The sequence below is a fragment of the Furipterus horrens genome, unplaced genomic scaffold (genome assembly GCF_987537825.1).
Source record: "Furipterus horrens unplaced genomic scaffold, mFurHor1.1.pri manual_scaffold_17, whole genome shotgun sequence".
Lineage (NCBI taxonomy): Eukaryota > Metazoa > Chordata > Mammalia > Chiroptera > Furipteridae > Furipterus > Furipterus horrens.
In genome coordinates, this window is record NW_028327187.1 from 109,080,301 (window position 1) to 109,098,980 (window position 18,680).

The 18,680-nt window shown below is 39.2% G+C and overlaps 1 long non-coding RNA gene across 4 annotated transcripts in view; it reads right to left on the reverse strand.

The window, feature by feature from the left end:
* The window catches only part of LOC149991802 (uncharacterized), a 209,597-nt gene that overhangs the window by 20,977 nt on the left and 169,940 nt on the right, over positions 1-18,680 (reverse strand). For all 4 annotated transcript variants that reach the window (XR_016508571.1, XR_016508573.1, XR_016508570.1 and 1 more), the window contains one exon: positions 15,524-15,642. This is a non-coding gene — a long non-coding RNA (uncharacterized LOC149991802). The remainder of the gene's footprint in view (positions 1-15,523; positions 15,643-18,680) is intronic.

An 18,680-nucleotide genomic window follows, 5' to 3' on the forward strand; every position in this document is an offset into this window, starting at 1 on the left:
GATGAAGAAACTGAGGACAAGAGAGATTAAGTGACATATCCAGAGTGACATAGCTATTTATTGTGGCTATCTTTGGGTATTTTATTCTTTATGCCATTTTAAACTATTCAATATGTTTATGGGATAGGAATGCACATGTACTTGAATAAACATCTGCCCTTTCCCCAAAGAGGTGCTTGACTTAAAAGAAACTATGGGCCTTCAGGAACTCTGAGATCTTATCCAACCCATTTGTGGGGTGAAATGGGAGCAGGGAAATGCAGGTGATGGAATGTTCCCCCATAAACCATTTACAACATCAATGAGAAATATCTGTGATAAAAGTATGGATACATGCTACTTGGTGAATGAATCTACAGCACATTATGCTAAGAAGCTAGAAAAAAAAGGTCACATGTTACATGACTCTGTCTATATGAAATATTCAAAATAGGCAAATCAGACAGAAAGCAGTTTGGTGGTTTCCAGGGGCTGTGGGGAAGGTGAATGGGGAATAACTGCTTACTGAATATGGGTTTTATTTTGAGGTAATGCAAATGTTTGGAAACTAGATGGGGGGGGTGGCGCTTATACAACATTGTGAATGTACTATCACTGACTTGTTCAGTTAAAATGGTTAATTTTATGTTATGTAAATGTCACCTCGATAAAGAAAATATAGATCTAGTGAGATAGAAAAAAATGTGGCAAAACATTAACAATTGGTGGATCAAGGTACAGGCCATCGAAAATTTATTGTAATAGTCTAGCAATTTGTTCAAAATAAAAAGTTGATCACAGTAAAATATCATAGAAAACTAAGAAATAGTTTAATGAGATTGCTAAATTGAGGTTAACAGCTGGAATATAAAATTTATGCAGTTCATATAATCATTTGATCACTGGCATGTCAAAATGGGAACAACTATTCATTGGCCAGTAAGGTTTCTAATAGTGAAAATTACTTTTTAGAAGAATCACAATACAACATAGTTTAACATAGGAGCTTAGGGAAAGAAGGGGAAGGGTCTAGTCAAGGATCTAATATGAATGACCCATGGACATGGACAACTAAATGGGGATGGCCTGTGGGAGAGGGGAGGTGGGTGGAGCAGGGGAGAGCAAAGCAGGAAAAATGGGACAACTGTAATAGAAAAACAATAAAAAATAAATTTCAAAAAATGTAAATTTCTGAACATCAGTGCTGTTTATTGGGTCGCTCTGAACAGGTGGTTATTAACATGTGGTTTAATTGAAAGATATGAATTTTTTAAACCAGGTGTTTATTCTGGCTTAGTCACCATAAGATGAGTTTTCCACATCTACTGATGTTCAAAAGCAAAGCGTGCAAGCTGACTGAGAGTGTCACAGGAGAAACAATAGAGGCACAGGTGACTGTCCTGACCCTTGCACAGTGTTCTGACTCAAACAGTAATGTAGAAAAGGTAACACCCCATCTTGGAACCTCGAGAGAGAACAGCTTGTCCGCTTCCACTGCACAGTGGGTGGAACTGAGCTAATGCCTCCCTGGTTCCCTAGAGGCCCATGATCTAAATGTAAATTTTCCATCCAACCATCTTTGAGGCCTGTAAGGTCAAATCAGCCTGTCTACACAGGGTGGGAAGCTACTTGTTTCTCTGACTAAGATGCACCAAAAAAGTACACAAAGGTGCATAAAGTTGCACAACACTATAACTATACTTAACACTACTGAACTGTACACTAAAAAGTGGTTGAGATGGTAAATTTAATATTATGTTTTTTTACTACCACAGTTTTAAAAAGACACATAAGATTCAAGTTTTATTTTTTATGCAGCAGACCTACAAATTACTTACTTTTTGTTCAAAATGGATGTGTACTGTCAATCTTAAAATCCCAATGTGACTTAACACACTCCAAATGAAATACAATTTGCTTAGACAGAGGGAAAAAACGTAGAGAAACACTTAGGCCTCTGCACAAATCTTTGCTGAACCAGAAAAATGGACACAAGAACAGATTAATGGCAGGACATTAAAAATAGAAAAGAACTATTGATCTGAAGGTGTTACCTCAAGAGATAAGTACCAATAAAGACTCGACAGCAGTGGTCTCCATATTTCAAATGATGATGTAAACGAATCTATTCTCCTTTAGGGTTTACTCGTGCTTTTGAGATGCAATTTATTGTTTATCTAGACACTGCTTTGGGATTTAACAAGTCATTAAAGGGCATGGAAGGTTCTGTTCATAAATATAACTTTTATATGATGAAAAAGGCAAGAATGCTCTATTTAAATAACTGAGGGTTTTTTGCATATTCCTAGAATTTCCATCAAGCACATGAGAACAAATTCATGCTAATAATATCCTTATTATTCACCTATTATAAGGAGATCATCATAGAGATTATAGAGCTGTGCTGTCGCATTTGGTAGCCACTATAAACATGAGGCTAGTGTGAATTGAGATGTGCTGTAAGTGTAATATACACTGCAGAGGTCAAAGACTTAGTATGAAAAAAAGAATGTAACATTTCATTAATAATTTTTATGTTAATTACATGTTGAAATGATATTTTAGAGATATTGGGTTAAATAAAATATATTATTGAAATTTCAATTTTCTATCCCATTATCTCTTTAAATGTGTCTCTGTGTTGCATGGAAACCTATACATGTGTAAATAATATATTCTGATTATCAAAGTAATATATGTTCCCTTTTAAAAAGTAGAATATGTAAAAACCTCTAAGAAAATATACCCAGAGATAAACATTCTTCCCTCTATAATTAAAATGTCTGTTTAAGCATGACTTTTGTGAACACATTTACATATATTAAACATTCCATTAGTAAACAAGTCTACACAAAGTAATGTTGGCACTGCAGTTGATTCAGACAGGCCACTTGAAATTGCTCTTGTTCCTTAGAACTTGTTTCCCAATGGATTTCTCCTCCATTTAGGTTTATTTGGTTGGAGTAAGAAATGCAAAAATGTAAGTCACTATACTTAGCCCTACAAATCTCAGGGATGGCTTAAAAATGACTGTATCAATTACATGATGAAAAATGATCTCTATCTAAAAAAATGCCAACTACCAGAGAAAAACTATACTGACTGAGCATATCAATAGGACTGAGTTGAAGAAACAAGAGTCTTAAGTAACATTGGATTGGTACAATTTTGGCTGAGATATTTTTGACAGCAGGAATTATGACTTTTAAAAATCACTTCTAGTCTAGCTTTAACACAACAGAATAACCTACACAACAGTTGGTTAGAATGGAACTTTTCCCACCTTAGATTCAGCTGAGGTGTTAATACTGCAGATATCAGATACTAAAGGGGGCAGAAGGTGAAACCCCACAGACAGAAACCACAGGGGAAGTTTTGTTTCTATGATGCTGGGACCCTCAACCAGAACAAAAGAAGTCAAAGTGTGAAGAGGTTTCTTTGGAAAGAATTCCTGCTGTGCTTTAATGGGGGAAGGACCACAACCTTCTTCACTGTTAGCCTTGTGGGAGAGACTGCTGGAGGGCCTCTTGGGAGCTTTGGAAAGTGTTTCCTGCAGAGATACAGAGAACTCACACCTAAGAAAGCCCAACATTTCCACTTCTTCACTCCCACTCTAACACCCAAGGGGTGAGACTTTTTAAAAACATCTTAGTTATTCTTTTCTAAATGATATCGGTATCATGATGGGTGATTTGTGTAGACAGAAAGTCCTCAAGACCCAATAGGAGGAAAAGCCTTTATTGGAGGAATTTCAGGCATGGAAATAGGTAAGGTGGGGGAGGAGGATATCTGAAGAGGTGGATAGCTGCTCTGCTTCTCATTCCACTCCTTTCTTTACTTTTACCTACCTTCTCAGATAAAATCATTGCCTTAATTTTGGACCAAAGATATTTCAGAATAAATGCAATTTTTTTAAACAGAAGTGAACATTTTAGAGAGCACAACTTTCCGGTATGCTTAGATAGGCATCATTCATGTGTCCAGTGCTAACATTGTTGTGGAACTTTTAAAAGATGGCCACAAATTCTTTTATACTCCTCCCATAAGTCGGTAGGGCCTAATTCTCCCCTCTGGAGAATCTAGGATGTGGCAGAAGTGATGTTATGTGACTTCCAAGGCTTTTTCAAAAGAAGACTTGCAGCTTCTGCTCAGTTCTCTTTGAACACCTGCTCTCCAGATTCCTTCCTCTTGGGATCTAGTCAACACGCTGTGAGAAGCCCAGGCCAAATGTTAGGCCAGACCAGGCCTGCTGGACTCAACAGCATGCCTGTTAGGCATGTAACAAGTAAAGTATAATAGTTTACTGCAAGTCAAAATGAAAATCTACTATGTAAAGTCAAACTTTGGGAGAAGCTTGAAGGCCAGCAGGGCAATCAAGATTTGCTCCCCAGACTCCATACTGGATCAGAGGAAAACTCTAAGTATAGAAAAAAGCACTAGACTTCATGCACTGGACCACACATGACAGAAAGGACAGTGCAGTTGGGATGGAAGACTAGGTGTAATGCTTGAGATTCTAACACTTTGGTGACAGAACTGGGGTCTATCACCCACAGCACAAGCAGTTCTGGACCAAGACATGCTGGTGCTCAAGGTAGGCTAAGAATTTGGTGTACTTCAGATGATAGATACACTTTCAGTATTAATACAACCATTACTTAGTGGGGAATCAGAGCTGGCACTAAGATAAATTTTTCAATTCCACTCTCTGCTTGGCTGGAGTGGGACCAATTCATATTTTGATGGTTATAGAAGTAGTTATATGTGAAGATCTGCATTAAATTGTACCATATTTCTGATTTCCATTGGCAATATCATTGTCCTTATAGATTGGTGCTCATTGTACTTATCCAGTTGGCTTACTTTTTAACTTGGTGTTGAGCTTGAAGGATCCCAGAATAGAGTATCTGCTGACTGCCCTGTTGTAAATGGCCAAGGGCTGTTGTGTGTGTGTGTGTGTGTGTGTGTGTGTGTGTGTGTGTGTGCATATGTATAAAAGTGTACATATCTGTGTGTGTGTGGGGGGGGTGCATCTTCTCCTGAACAAGATGGTTTCTGCCAGGCTGGGAAATATAGGAACTGGTCCTCTGAGGGTCATCTAAGTTTTACCACTTGAGAGTTTACAACTCAATAATTTTTATATGGGCTTTTCCCTTTTTCTTCAAACCCCAGAACCTGGATTTAGAAGTCTGCAAACATGGCAAAGCCATGTCTCTTCCTTAATGGCTGTCTGACCCTGAGAAGATTACCACGAAATGGTGGTTTCCTGATCTATAAAATGGGAATAATGACATTTAGCTCATAAGATAAAATAGCATATTGAAACCACTTAATGTGATTCCTGGGTCATAGTAAGCACTGAGTAAGTGGAAGCTATTACTGTTAGAATTAAAGGTACTAAGCAAGGGCTACGAACAGCCTGATACCACCAGAACTAGGGTCTATGCTCATTTCATAACATTATGGGCAAAGATATATAAATAGAGAGTTAAAACACAGAATAGGCTGTAGACTTAACTAAACCAACCCACTTAGAATGGTCCATCATTTGCTACTTTATAGGGTACTCAAGAGCTAGTCAATTCTCTTCCAGACAGATGGACTTTCCTCATCTTAAAACAGGCAGAATGACCTTGTAGTCCCAAGCTGATCTGGCTTAAAAACCCAAGCATTTCTTATTACTACATAAATTAATAATTCAAAAACAATTTCTAAATAACAAATTACCATTTCACTAAAAACAGGAATCCACTAATGGATGCTTCTAAATTTAGCAACCACTCCAGAAGTATCGGTGGGTTTTGTTTTCTCCCTCATAATTCACACTGATGGCCAGGCATTGGCAGCCTTGGATGCTGTCAGACATAACTAGGCAACAGTCCAGGACCACCTTCTTCCTCGGCTATAGATTCTAACATTGTTATACTGAACTTTTAATCCCTTAATTAGCAATGAAAAAGTAAGGGGTAAGAGTGCTATCTTCTGACATCAATAGTTTCAAGCAGCCTAATGAGACATCCTAGGATGCCTTCCAAAACTGATGAGCTCAGCCGCTGATGGGAGTAACTGAAGAAAATGTTCAGCATAGCTGAGATAACACAACAGCTCTTTCCTGAACTACTCATGAATCCTGAAACTCCAGTGCATTTGGAGTTTTGTCTTTTGTTTGTTTGGAGTGGGAAATGATTGTAACTCTCAAAGCAGAAAAGTTTTTTTTTTCTCCCACAGCCTGACATCATCAGGTTCTACTCAGGCTTGTCCATTGACATGTGTGCTTTGGTTAATTATTAAATTAATTACTAGGCCTACATTTTAAAACTTGAAAAAAAAAAGGTAATAACTGTATATACTATTTTACAAATGTGTTGCCCTTTCCTCCTCTTCTTCCCCCTCCACCAAATACTACTCCAACATGGCTATTCAGGAGATTCTAATGAACATTTCTGTATGGCTATCTCCTTCCTATGGGGCAAAACCATTTAAATGAGAGTTTTGCCTGTGTCTGAATGTTAGCTGGTGAGTTCTAACTGGTTTGAAAGGCAAGCAAAGCACATGTATGCAGAAAGCAGGAAGGGAAGAGGGAGATGCAGAAAACCCAGAATGGTTTAAATGCAAAACAATGAGATTTAGAACTTCAAGTTTTAGGATCAAGACCAGCAGTAAGTACAACTCCAAATTTTTGCTCCCAGTTCTTACAGCAGGCAGCAATGTGTGGACCCATAGCCAATGGAACTCAGGATCACAATATAGAAGGGTGTGCTGAGAGGGGCTGCTATATGCTTAATGGATATATAGACAAGAGTGCACTGCCTTACTCTCTGGGCCAGCCTGTGTCAAGATCATGGATATGGCTCCCTTTCTTTTCACTGAATCTACTGAAAATATATTTTGTAGTCTAGGGATGGCTTCATCATTTGCTGGGCCTAGTGCAAAATAAAAATGTGGGGCCCCTTATTCAAAAGCAGAAAAGGAGCCCTGACCAGTATGTCTCAGTTGGTTGGGCATTGTTCCACAAAGTGAAAGTTTGCCAGTTCAATTCCCAGTCAGGGCACATGCATAGGTTGCAGGTTTGGTCCCTGGTTGGGTCATGTGCAAGAAGCAGCTGATGGATGTTTCTTGCTCGCATCACATAGATGTTTCTCTCCCTTTCTTTCCACCTCCTTCCCCCTCTGTCTTAAAAAAAGCAGAAAAAGAGTGTTGTTAAACGTATTAAAATATAAAATATTTCCTTTCCTCTGTGTTCTCTTTCTCTACCTGTCTCTATCTCCCTCTTCTTTTTAGTTCCTATTTAATGTCGCAGTAAACCTTCACAAGCTCCTGGGGATCCCACTCTGTGATGAGGTGCATGTAGTCCACTGGCTGCCAGGTTCCACCTCCCACCAGCCACTGGACCCACGTCCAGTACTAAGTCTAGTCCCACCCTAGCTAGGAAGTCAATCCCCTCTTCTCACAGCTCACTGTACTAACCCATGACAGATAGCCAACCCTCAAGGGATTGCAACTTCTACACCTGGATTGGGGGTAGGCTGGAGGCTCATACCTACCAAGTTGCCTGCTAAACCCACCATGGTGCTGCCAGCCCAGGGTGGGAAGGCTCCTGCCATGTCCCACCTGAGACGTCATATGCAGCACATGTCCAACTCCCACACCAACCCCGACATTTCTGGCACCTCACTCCCCCGATCCCCTGCCCACACCACTCCACCCCATCCCCCCACTGCTACCTGGACACTGCCCGGGTAGAAGGTAGAAGTGGTCACAGGGCAGAGGAGAGGCCAGGCAGGACTGAGGATCCAGTGGGTAGAGGAGAGTGGGTAGTCAAGAACCCATCCAGGGAAATGGGGAGGTGGTAGAAGGTAGACTCAAAGTGGGCCAGGCTTCAAACCCCTGCCTCCGCATGTTCTATTGTCCCATGGGACTTAACTTACAAAACACAAAATCAAAGATAAAATTACTAGAAATTTCAATATGATGACAAAAGAGTGTTAAACCACAGTCCAGGGCCCTTCTGAGCACAGGGCCTTGTGTGACAGCACTAATTAGACAACCATGCAGATGCCCATGCTATAGTCTTCAAAAATGTTCCTAAAGGAAGCCTTCCAGTGGTGATAATAACCAGATTTTCTTAAAGACCCTGGCTCCTCAGATAGCAGCCAGAACTGAAATCCAAAGTTGTAAATATGGCATCTCAGTGTAGCTTCATTTTCTTTATTCTTATTTATGTTTTGTCTGCTTCTGAGTTTCTGCCTAAATGGTTTTCCTGTCTGCCTAATGAAGGATAAACCCCTAGCAGGTATGGACTGTGCCTTTTACAGCAGAATTTTAAAAGATTACATACCTTAAATTATTACTTTGAGCCCCAAACTTACCCTGGCAAGAGTGAAGGGAAGAAATTGTGCACTGAAAAACTCTTAAATGTTTTGAATATTCTTCATGCAGAATTTTCTAAACCCCAATTAACACTTTTCATAGGCTGTCAAAATGGGTAAGCTTTGGGTTTTGACCGCATTGGTTTATGGAAAGTTTTGACAACTCAAAGCACCAAGCACATCTGCTGATTTTCCAGTGCAGGATTCAGAGACCGGGGTGGCGCTAGGACCATGCTGGCTGCTGCATTTACTTCTGTCTACCCTTGGGTCTATATCCACAAAACTCTCCCACACCCTCCTCAGTCTCAGCTCAGAGCCCATAGCAGGTTCTCAAATACCACCATCTTCTTTGTCATCATCAAATGCATTTCAAAAGCACTGATTGAATTCTGTGATAAGTAAATTGTTGAATAAAATAAACCCAATGTTGTTTACCGACAGGCTGACTCCTCTCTGAACTTGAGAGCCGATGTCCTAGCTTTCAAAGACAATGAAAATGTTCCTTTGGGAACATTTTGAACACAGAAAGAGAACCTATATTATCTGTGAAATACAACATTGCATTGCACAGAGTGCATTTGGAATACTGTTAAGACAGAATACATTCATTTCCTGCCTTGTAAAACTTCTTTGAGCTTAGGAATATTATACACATTTTCTGGGAATTTGTCTAATTAATATCAGTGTGGTAATAAAATTCTGGATACTACTTTGCAAAATTATCATAAATGTTGTCTCCGTAAAACACTGGTATAGTGTCCTCCTTCACTTATATATCCGCTCATAATTTAGAACCAGAAGAGGCTGTAAAGCCTTTGGAGGCTATTTCGTCATGTAGAGTTTCTCTGTCATTGTGTGTGTAACCCAGGGGCAGCTGCCTAAGTTTTTGAGCCTCAATTTCCTCATCTGTAAAACAAAGCTAAGACTTACCCATCCCACAGTTATTTTCAAGATCTATGGAGAAGATATAGTCAAGGTACATGGTAAACTCTAAAGCACAGTTCAAATAACTCTCTTTGCCCAAGGTCACTTACGGTGTTTACATCAAACCAAGTCTAGATCTGGAAAGCCTTACTCCTGGTCCAGTGCTCTTTATGCCATGTCTACAGAGCTCCTGAGCCATGAAGAGGAATAGTTCCTTATTATTCACTGCTCTATCTATTCATTCGTCCATCCATCAGTCTGTCTATCCATTAATCCATCCACAAATACTTACTGAGTGTTCCTGCTTTCATGGAACTTACCAAGTAAGAAAATTTATCAATTTGAGAGAGTGATAAATGAAAATATAAGTGTATGGAGAAAATAAATGGGGGTGAAGAAATATAGTGGGGTTTGTGTGCAATTTTAAATAGGAAAGCAGGGAAGGCCTGAGTGAATAGGTAAAATTTGGGCAATGATCTGAAGGAGGTGAGGGAGTAAGCCATGCATATATCTGAAGGAAGAACATTCCATATAGAGAAAAAGAGTATGCCAAGGCTGGGAGTGTACTTCGTGAAATGGGGGAATAGCAAGGACGCCTAAGATAGCAACGCCACTGGTCTGTCTAGGAGACTGGAAATCCCAATGATTTTTCACATTGCATTATTCTGGGTGCCCTGGAAAACAGAGGCTATGGCAAGGCTTAAGTGCTCATGCTTTCATGGGTGGTATAATTCAGGGAAGCTAAAGTGAGGAAAGAATAAAATGAGGTTCAAATATAAGATGATGACTTATAGCACTGGCCACTGCCTCCCAACAGGCTTTCCAACAAAGTGTGAGACACAGCTGACACTCTCAGGTTAACCCACTTGGCCCCATGGCTGACTGAAAGGACTGTGTCTCATATAGTCCATGAGAATGAGAATGAACAGGGATCTTACCTGTTGACCCTCTGCAATCACCCATATCCCATTGGTCCAAGTTTGCCCCACAGGCATTACATTTCCTGTACTTCTACATATAAAATCTGTGCATTTCATTATATGTAAAAATAAATAGTATTTTCTACAAACAAATTTAAAAAAAAAACAAAAGAGTCTGTTCCTTCAGTCTAGGTCCCAAAGTGAAGATGATGTGCAGCGAAACTAGTAAGGAATAAACCTTTGTTGATTTAAGCCACTGAGATTTTGGAGTCAATTTTTATTGTAGCATAACATGGCCTATCCTGGCTGGTCTAGGGATTCAGTACCCCATTAATTCATTAAAGAAGATGAGAAGTTTTTCAGTGAAACAAATCTGCTTGATGTTCTTTTTAATACAGTATTTCTCAAACTGTTTTGACTATTCAATATTCTTTTCATAGAGCACCTTAATATTACCTTAATATTATGGAAGTAGTTCCACAAACAATCTGTATAATCATTTGCAAGGAGATTGGGGAGCACTCCCTTTTCTAGAATAATTAAAATATTTCCAGATATTAGAGTTGGGGGTACAAATGATGTTACATTAACATTTATGCCAAAATTATGGCTCCCAGCTCATCTCTACCCACCCCCCAAACCTTATGATGACCCTGGAACTTTGTAGGACAAGTGTCTTACAGGTATTCAAGAAAGCACTTGCCCACATTCTTCTGAGCTGTTCTTGTTGTCAAGTATCTAGTTAATGATGGTTGCCAGGTAGACACCTGTTTTTCTTCTGTGAACTGCCATTCTCCATTAGTGGCCACTCCAAGGCCCAAGTGTGCCAATACTATGTGGTGGTCTGTGGCAGAGTACCGGTGGGAGAGCATGATCCCTTCTCAGGCCCAGCATTTAAGAGAGTCTCTGTTGAATGAAGCTCCGTCAGCTTTAGGCCCTGACCCCTCTCTTCTAGGATGCAATGTTGTTTACCAACAGGCTGACTCTTCTCTCTGAACTTCACAGCCAATTGTTCTAGCTTTCAAAGACGATGAAAATGTACAGAGAGATAACCTATATTATTTGTAAAATATAACATCACATTGCATAGAGTACACTTGGAATACTGTTAAGACAGAATATATCCATTTCCTGCCCCAGAACCCTCATCAGATCAGGCACAAGGCAGATACTAGGCCAAAGATTTGTCTCCCTTTGTCCCTCAGGCAAACACAAGTAGTGCCTTTCCTGGCAAAGCATTGCCTTTGTGACAGTTGATGAAGTCTTTTTCTTTCAAAGGCAGAAGTGGGATAAGTGGGGCACAGTGGATCAGGCTGTACCTCTCAAATGTGTAGGGGGTGGACAATTGGCTGATTCACAGGGGTGGGAGTTCAGGAGTAGTGAGACTTCTTAGGGAAGGTACCCTACCCCCTTCCATTTAAGAAGTATTGCCCTTTAGCAGAATATCATGTGGAGTTGCTTCTTGACCCTAGACCTCAATTTCCTCATTCTTAAACATTTCTACAAAAAAAACCCCAAAAAACAAAAAACAACCTGTCTCCTGCTTTCACTTGCTCTACACACGCCTGCAAGTGGGTGCTCCAGAAGACATAAAAGTGAGCAAGCCAGGGACACTTTGTTATGATGCCTCCTACCAACGGCACCATCTTACAGTTTTCATTAGTCACTCCGCCTTTGAACCCTTGACTAGACATGAGCACAAGCACACTGAACTCATTTTATGTGCCTGTTTGATTTGATCATTTTCTTCTTATTAGTTCATTAAGCTGGCATTTGCGATAACTAGGATCTCAGGAAAGAGCTAAAGATATCAGAAACTTACTCTTTGATTGCCCTGAATGACTTTTCTTTAATATGTGTTGTTTATTTGAAAACGTTTACCTGAATCTCCTGACTCTAGATAATATCTGATCACAGATGGTACCCTTTCAAACTTTTTATTGATATATAGTATATATACAAAAAATTGCTTGTAACTGAAACATGTGGCTCATTGAATTTTCAAAACTTAAACACATGCTTGTAGTCAGTACCCACATCAAGAAAGAGGACTTCTCCAAATACTCCTTCCAGTCACAACTCCTACCCCTAAGGGTAACCAACAGCCTAACTGCTAATAGCAGGGACCCTTTTTGCCTGCCTTTAAACTTTATAAAAATAGCTTCAGACAGCATGTGCTCTCTTTTTCCTGACTTCTTTCAGTCGACATTATGTTTGTGATATCCATCCTTATTACTTCATGTAGTTATAGAGTGATTCTTCTCATTGCTGGTATAAAAACTCCAGAATTTCTGTTTATGGACATTTGAGTAGTCTCCAGTTCAGTGTTGTATATAAGCATTCATGTCTTTTCATCAACATAAGTATACATTTTTGTTAGGTATATACCCAGGAATTACTAAGTCACAGGGTAAGCACTCGTTCAGCTTCAGTAGTTATTGCCAAACAATTTGAAGTTGTACGAGTTTGCACTTCCACTACCAGTGATGAGAGTACCAGTTGCTGTACATCCTCTCTTAAAATGTACCTACACAGGTCCCCTACTTACTGGTATGTGGGCTGTAGTATATTCCAGTGGCTAAAAATCCGGATTCTGAAACTAAACTTTCTGAGGTCAAATTTCAGCTTTGTCATATAATATGTGTGTGACCTTGGTTACCTTAACTTTCCTGTGTCTCAGCTTGTTTCATCTGTAAAATGGGGATAATAAATCATCTACCCCATTAGGTTAAGGATTAAATGAATTAATGCACATAGAACACTAAGAATGGCACCTAGTAAATAGAAAGTACTCCATAAGTGTTAGATAGTATCTTCATTCAAATGTATTGAAATAAATTGCCACCAGTGCAGTAAGGGAGTTGTGTCCTACTGTAAAAGAAACAGAAAGTTTCCCACAGAACCTGGGGAGGCAATCAGATAAGTGCCACAAGGGTTCTCTGTATGCAGGAGCAAGTTAGCATACATCTCAATCTCAGGCTATGCAAATCAAAGCTGATTCTTGGGAACCTGAATATGCAAATTAAATCAGAATTTAAGTGCTATAAAATAGTTATAGAAGATCAAAGAAGGTGAAAGGATTAGCCAAAGAACATATATGCATGACTCAAGGACACAGAGAACTGTGTGGGGGTTGCCTGGGCTGGGGCTGGGTGGATCAGGGCAAAGGGGGGAAAAAGTGAGGACAGCTGTAAAAGCATAAACAATACAATATATAAAAATAGTTATAGGAGAATGTGAATCATATATAGAATCAATATGACAGCCTTAACTTTTAAAACAATTAATCGTTTAAAAATAAAATTAATTAAAAATAAATTTAATTAATTAATTAATTTTATTTGGCTGATAGGCCAGTGACATCACTCCTATTAAGTTAGTGACCTCAGTATTAGTGAATTCCTTACAAACTCTATAGATGTTTAAAGTCTAACCCTTAGTAAGCACTGTTTTAGGAATTGACACAGATATGGATTTCAGTAAATAAATACAGACTCAGCAAATAGTCAATGGCGGAAAGAGAAATGATAAAGAATAATAGGAGAGCAGTAAGTAGTAAGTTCAAAGACATGCAAAGCTAAACCTCACTCCAATCTCCAAGTATGGGCCATTGACTGGAATTGGTTTTTAACATTAAATGTCAGCAAATATATTTTTGGTGTCCCATCTTCTAGTTTAGTGACATGCAACTCTGGCTGCATATTAGAATCATCACAGAAACTAAAAAAATACAGAATGCCTAGTCTCTCACCCATAGATTCTGACGGAGTTTGTTTGGCAGCAGGGCCCAGATGTTTCTTTTTCCTAAGTTCCCCAAGTGATTCTAATGTATAGCCAGAGTTGCAAATACTGTTCTTTTTGATTCTCGATAGTGGCAATATTGGTGGTATCTTTTGAGTGCCTTCTCCTCCTGTGGGTCAGGAGGAGGAGTCCTGAATAGTTTCTATGGAGTCTTTCCACTTCGGTCAAAAAGCTCGAAACACTGGCTCGACTGGTTTGTATCTACTACATTTTCTCTCATACCTATAACCTAAAAATATTCCCATCTATTTTAAGCCTTCCTGTGGTTTCTAAAGCACAATACTTTCCTAACTGAAGAGTTACCATTTAAAATCACATGAGCTGTGATTCAATATAGAGCAGAGCTAAACAGAACTAGGTATCCCAATAGTAATTGGACATTTTCTTTCTTTTTTTTTTTTTCCCCAAATGTAAAAAACATCACTAGAGCTTTATTGCAGGCCAAGTGGCAAGTCTTGTTCCTCTTGCCATGCCACAAAGACAGAATCCAGGTGCTCAGGGTCACCTGTGAGTGCAGGTACCTTGATCCCAACAGGAAATATCAACACCATAATTTTCATATTTCCACAATGTCCCCAAGGCAGGCTGGTACCAGAAAAAATATGAAGGAGGAGAAATTACTATAGGGTAGCAATTATTACAGGGATTGTAGACATTTTCTTATTGATGAAAAAAGATACACGAAAGTGCATTGAACTGTAAAGCCCTTCATAAAAGAGAGAGATTACTTTTTTGTTGTTGTTCCTATCATCTATGGTGTAAACTGCAGTAAGGTGGGGAAAAGCTATGGAACGATCATTGTATTTGGACATGGGCACATATGAATTTGAATTTCTGGCTCAGCCACTTATTAGCTATGGGCCTTTACCCTCTCTGAGTAGATTTTTCATGAAAGATGGGAGCATTAGTAGACTTCAGAAGGAAGTTTTGTAGAATAAAGGAGCTAACGTAAATGGTATTTGGCAAGGATTGAGTCCTGAGTAAATGGAGGTTACCCTTCTATATGAGTCAGCCAATGTTATGATGCTACTACATAACATCCTCCATCAAAACCTAGTGGCTTACTCAAACAACATTTACAGAATTATTTTTACTCATGTGTCTCTGGGTTAGTTATGGCAGCTGGGCTTAAGGTTGTGAATCAGATTGAGGCCTCTTCCACAGGTATCTCAGTCCGGACTCACAGCTTCCTACGGCATGCTCTTCTCATGGTAGATGACAGACATACAAGAAGAACCTGGCAAAAATTTTCAAAGCTGTTGAACATCTCAGCTCAGAACTCATTCATGATCACTTCTGCCCATTTTCCCTTGGCAAGAGCAAGTCATATGGCCAAAGTCAAAGTCAATGGGATAGAGAAGCATAGGCTACCTAGTTGAAGCCATGGCACAGTCAAGGCAATAGAAGGAAGAATTATAAACAAATAATACACTCTACCATACTTCCCTTCCCTTCTGCAGGATGCCAACAGAGGAGAAAGGGTGGGTAAGAAGGGAGGAAAGAAATAGTTGGATCCTGCAGGGACTCTACCTTGTAACTCATTTGTGAGAGCTTATCTGGCTTCCTTTGCAGAGATGGTCCAGTCCTCATGCAGCGGGAGCAAAGCTGTTCTCTGGTGCAGCAACTTCTGGCCTCCTCCCTGCCTCCAGCTGTTTGTGATAAAGGATAAGCTAGTCAGTGGCAGCCTAGAATTCACCAGAAGCCTTCTCAAATCTTGCTTGCATCAACATATCTAAATTAATTTAGAAAGATAAACAGAAGCAGTGCCTGGTGAAATGCAGCAAAATAGACAACACTATATACCAATTGTCAAAAGATCCAGGTCTTTGTCTAAATTCAACCCCTTCTTTTTACCCTTTCAACATCTTTTTAATCTATAGGCACCATCTATGAGTATTTGCTCTATATGACACAATTGCTTTTCTGATATAAAATGGTGATAAGCCATGAGCCCTTCATTTGAATTCTAACACTTCATTTGGATTTCAAAACTTGGTGAATAGGCAGCCCCACCTCTACTATCTAACAAGAATGTTCTGGCCAACCATGTATTGTTACTATAGAGAGTAACCATATCTGTCCTTGCATATTCATTAATTGCAGGAGGATTTTAGTGAATATATCAAAGGTGCTGAACCAAAAATAGCTGTTATAATTGAGGGTAATTCAAAATGTATTTCAAAATATCAAACTGCAAGAAAGTCATCCCCCTGAAGATCTTTGCTAAAGAATGTTTAGTAATAGCCATATGAGCAGAGAGTGGCAGGCAGCGCTGGGTTGCACTATTACCATGCCAAGAGGAGCTACGGAACCTCCTTATCCAGGAATGGTCCTTGGACTGCCAACATCAGAATCACCCACAGCAGTTTGTAGAATGTGCAGATCCCCAGGTGAACCTACAGACTTAATTCACTGGACTCTTTGGGTGCAGGACCCAAGAATCTGCATTTTTATGCACATCAAGGCTTTTGTATAACATCAAATGTAGACAGAATTCCTGTACATCTTGGATTGTGAATATAGGTTGTGGTTTTCATAATGCGAGATTAATCAGTCTCACTGATAAAACAAGCAAAAGATTGTTTCCATTATGATTATTACTGAACTTTTTGGGAGAAGAAAAACTAAATTTGTTAAAGTTTTCAACCAGGGTGTTATTGTAATAAGATTTTTGTGCCTTTAAAAGAAAACTTGAATATTAGAAACCACATTTTTCATTAAGATCTCTATTTTGATATTAAAACAACCATTTTCTCAAATACCAATGGCCTACAAAACTTATATATAACACCGCTGGGTGAAAAAAAGCAAGAGACACAATTATTGTGAAGGATAGGAAGTTTTATTTGTGTGTTAAACTGAGCACTTTTTTGAAATGGATAGATGATAAACTGCCTTTTTTAGGCTGTTTTAGGTGCAAGAACTACCTACAATGAAGGTAGTGTTATCACCTAAGTCAGAATTCCACTTAGTAAGCACACTTTAATATTTTTATCTGTATGCGTAGGATAATAAAAGGTGTTAACTGCTGAGAGAAATATAGAAAACAAGAGCAAAGAACAAGTCTGTAAACTCCTCCCTTTTCCACCTTCTTTCATATTCTGTTTATTACATTTAAGGTTCAAGGCCTTCATTTTAATGTTTCTCACTTCCAACTATGGGAAAATGAATATGAACTGCTTGGAAGGTTCTGAAACCTTCTTACTGTAATCACTGAACATATTATATACAAAGATGCAAAAAGGTGGAGGAACCTCTGTTTCCCAGGTTAAAAATGCTCCCTGGATATTGAAAAAAAAAATCTTGTTATCTCCCTTTCAATCCAATTAACAAATACAAGTCATTCTAAAAGACTCTGGTACCATTGCTCACACAGGAAACAGTCTAGAAAATAAATGCAAAAAGAATGTTTTCAGCACCATGACATTTATGGATTAACAGAACTACAGTAGGAAAGACAATGAATAATAAGGCTCATGCATTAAGGATTTTATGTTCTTGGGCTTAGTGGGTTTTGTTTTTTTTTGTTTTTTTCATTTTATTTTATGATGAGTAAAAATATTTTTTGAGTGGCAAGGAAAAAAAAAATATTACCTCCAAAGTGATTTCAAGAGAGAAAAGATTTCCCTGTGAAAATAGCTGGATGTCCCCTGACCAACAGGACTGAAATGTCAAGGGTTCAGGTATGTTTGTTCATCAAGAATTTATTTCTATTTTGAACTTTCCTAAACTATTTGCCTCAACATATCCTCCAGCATTTTTTTCAGAGAAGTCAAGGGTTTAAGAGGCCCTGAGGTTTAAGCTAACATTTCTTGGTTCATAAACAGATCTCATGTCAAAAGTTGAGTGTGCTATAGCTGAACATAGAATGGTCCCATCTGTTCGGCTGCCTGCTGATTTTACCTGCGGCATCCAGCAGATTGGGATATTATTACAGTGTGTCTGAAGTAAAGGTCTGATTGTAACCTGGTTCTATTTTTTGGTAGCTATTAATACTGTAAAAATAAAATGATTATGAATGGAACTGTTAGGTAGGATAGACAGCAAACCAAGGCAGGAAGGAGGAGGAAAATGTCTCGCCCATTGATCCAGCAGTCCTGAGCCCAAAGTCCCCAAAGATTTGGGTTCCTATTATTTGAGGGGGGAGATGTTACATAGCAACTAGGAATGAGCAGCCAGAGGGAAACAAAGGCAGGGCCCTCCCCATTGCAATCTAACAAAGAAGGTAATTCAGGAGGATAAAAGCAAAGAAAGACATCTCACCTGTTGACCTAGCAGTCCTGAGCTTGGTTTGTTAAGGCTGCCAGGCATTCCAAACAACAAGCGAACTATGATAGTGAAGGAGTGGGGGAGCCCTTGAAGTCTATGTTTATCATCCCCACTAGCTGGGAAAAGGAAAACCTTGAGACTGTGTATTTATCCCAATGCCCGGAAGGGAGAAGGGGAGGTTTCCACAGTGCCCAAAGGAAAAGCCCATAAAACAACTTTGGTTAACTGCCTGTCTCCCGTCACATATGCGAAATGAACAAATGGAGTCTGGAGCAAGATAAGAATTCAGGCTAACAGACCCCCACATGTACCTATGTTTGGGTAGTCATGTCTCCCAGAAGAAGCTGGCACCACCTTTACCCGCCAATCAATATGTAAACTTCTTCACTCCCATCTCACCAACTATGTAAGTCCTTAG